At 31.8% G+C, this 2,893-nt stretch overlaps 1 pseudogene; it reads right to left on the bottom strand.

Annotated features, from left to right (window-relative positions):
* Nucleotides 1-507: 507 nt before the first annotated feature.
* LOC133301880 (glycosyltransferase BC10-like) lies at nucleotides 508-1,154 on the bottom strand (annotated as a pseudogene).
* Between the last annotated feature and the right edge of the window lie 1,739 nt (nucleotides 1,155-2,893).

Genomic DNA, 2,893 nt, shown 5'->3' with positions numbered 1-2,893 from the left:
TTTTATATTCAAGAGCTACCAGAGATTAATTTTCATTCAGAATACTAGAATAAATTCTCTTCCCAAGTGACTTCATATTAGCTGGAACTCTTCGAGACTTGGCGTTAATCTCAAACGTACTTAATATTTGAGTCACCCAATTGAGTTTTTGCATTAATGTAATCCTTTGAGGAAAATTTTGATTGTAAAATTACCGAATTGATGTGTATTTTGATTAATGAGGGACTGTATTACAAGATATAATCACCAAATTGAGAATTAATGATTATATCAGTGAGAATCAAAATATAATTTATGCGAGAAGAGTAATAAGCCTTTAAAGAAATGTATAAAAAGGCTAACGAATAGGAAAATTTAGGGGCAAATTCTCGGTGCCCTTGAATGTAATTTTAAATAAATGAATATGGTGTTCAACCAAAAAATAACAGATAATTAAATGAACAAGATCATCTATAAAAAAAATGAACATGATCAATTAATCAAAAAGAAAGAATGTGCAAAGGCAAATCAATTGAATTGCATTATCTTTGGAGCAAATCTCAGCAATCTATCCAAAGCATGAGGTGTGAATTTTCTTGCAAACAAATGACAAACATTGGTGCTCTGTCCATTGTATTCACATGAGCTTCCATACCTTAACTTGTCCAATAAATCAAAGGTCACATGTGGTCTAATATACCTTGATGGATGAGGTCCACCCTTGACCAATCAACCCATGTCAAAGTTCTATTAGAGTTCCTCTTCCAATATTTGATACTCACCAATGTGGGCAAGTAGTGCTCATCACTATAGCATTCAGGGTTGCAATACTTCTTGAACACAGGAAAATATTGCCTATCAGAGACTATTCCAATGGCAAGTGCACGGTCTATCTGAAACCATTGGGACCCTTTTCTCCACTGAGAAAGCTTAACCTGTGGCCTCATTTTGGGGCTGTATCTTCCACGCCCCACATCACCTGGTAGATCATAGGCTTCCACAAAGGTCTTGGTTGAGTTCATTAGATAAGTGTAGATGGTGGAGAAATTAAACAAAGGAATGCATGACTCCGAGAGTAGTACAAATCGTTGGTTTGAGAAATCAAGCAATGCATTCGCTAGTAAACGTCTCTCTGCCTCTATCATGCTATTCTCACCCCATTTTACCTCCTGCATGTTAATTACAACTAAAAATTGATTAAGAATACTCTGTGTTATGGCTCATATAAGACCCATATTCTTGAAGGCTCAATAAATGACAGTACAAAAGGAAAGTTACATAAATCAAAAAAGAATTTTCATATTGATGACAATTTTATCATGACAGCTATACGGTTGGATATTGGGCCTTTAGACAGGTCATTAAAGACCCAGAACTCCAATATCTTTAAGTAAACTTTATAAATAAAAGATAAAGCCTACAGATATAATCGATTGTGTTGTGCACACACCATCCCTTTGACAAACGTCATTCATATATGTGTGCAGTAATCTAATACCTCAAGATTATTTCATTCATAAATACCTTATAGAATACCAAATCCAAAATAAATCCATTAGTTCGAGTAGATACTTCTATCATCCAGACAGAACACTTTGTTATAAGGTTCATGTCCAAAAACAGAAAATATGTTGAGGTTGGGCCATATGACATGAACAATTCTATGATTACACCTTACACCACTAAGAAGATAAGACTTAATTAGTTGCTCATGTTGTAGCAACAATTCTTTAATTGACATTATTGTACTGTATGCTAAATTATTTAAAAATCTTAGCTGATTTAACTCTCTCTTTTTCTTTTTCTTTTTGTATTTGGGCATTCACTTATTAGTACAGCGTATAAATGAAATATATACAGTGTATGTTCAAAAGTTTTTCAAATTAATATATGTTTGCTATCTAAACATATACAAATAGCAAAAAGATGCTTTATTTTGTCCTTGGATTAGTTTTTGCATGCCAGAGACAAAGTAAATGATATGAAAAGTTTACCAAAAAAAAATGATATGAAAAGTTTGATCGGGTGTAGGAAAGTGAGTTTGGAAATGGAGAAGAATAGAATATTCTTGAGTTGCAAAACGAGTGAAATAAAGGAAAAGTATATGACCAGTTTGCTTTAACAGCCCAGTTCCGGAAGCAACCCAAAAGAATATTAAAAAGAAAATGGACATTCCCTACCAAAAAAAGAAAAAAAAAATCTATAGATTCAGTGGACCTAGTACTTCAGTTTTTTTTGCTTAAACTCCATTGTATATTGATTACAATGGACTATATTCAACTTTAAAGAAAAAAATTGCAGTTCATTTAAATAAAATAAAATAATTGCACTGAAAAAAGTATAAATTTTCTCATTCTGAATAGATGGCATAAAGGTAAATGGAGTACTTTTTAGCTGGGGTGTGATTATTGGAACTTTCATCAAACCTCATTATACAAGCAATCCTTGTGAGTTGACATGAAGATAACCCCCAAAATAAAGCCAATAAGGATGTTCCAGAAAATTCTTAATAATGTTTATAACTCTCAACGCTAGACACTTTACACATAACAAAAAGTGGCAACTATTTCAGGTTCATGCGCAGACAGATGTTTCAAAGTTAGCAGTTTCTTATAAAAAAAATTATAATAATATCTTGTGGCAGGAACTACAAAGCAAAATATATATATATATATATATATATATATATATATATATATTTATTTATATTTATATTTATATATTTTAAGAAATTGAAAAGTTTAGATACAGTTAGCTACCAATAATATAGGGTCAGGAAAGACTCTAACTTCATTAAAGATTTTAAGGAGAAATTACATATAGCTTCATCAATGAGTCTGCATATCGACTAGAGGAATTTAAACCCACACTCTTATGAAATATGAGTTAAATTCTTAGCTAACTGTGTCCTCCC

This window comes from Gastrolobium bilobum, unplaced genomic scaffold (assembly GCF_033153095.1).
Source record: "Gastrolobium bilobum isolate Gb01-03AN ecotype WA unplaced genomic scaffold, APGP_CSIRO_Gbil_v1 utg15942, whole genome shotgun sequence".
In the NCBI taxonomy this organism is placed as follows: domain Eukaryota; kingdom Viridiplantae; phylum Streptophyta; class Magnoliopsida; order Fabales; family Fabaceae; genus Gastrolobium; species Gastrolobium bilobum.
This window is presented reverse-complemented; position numbering and strand designations above follow the sequence as displayed.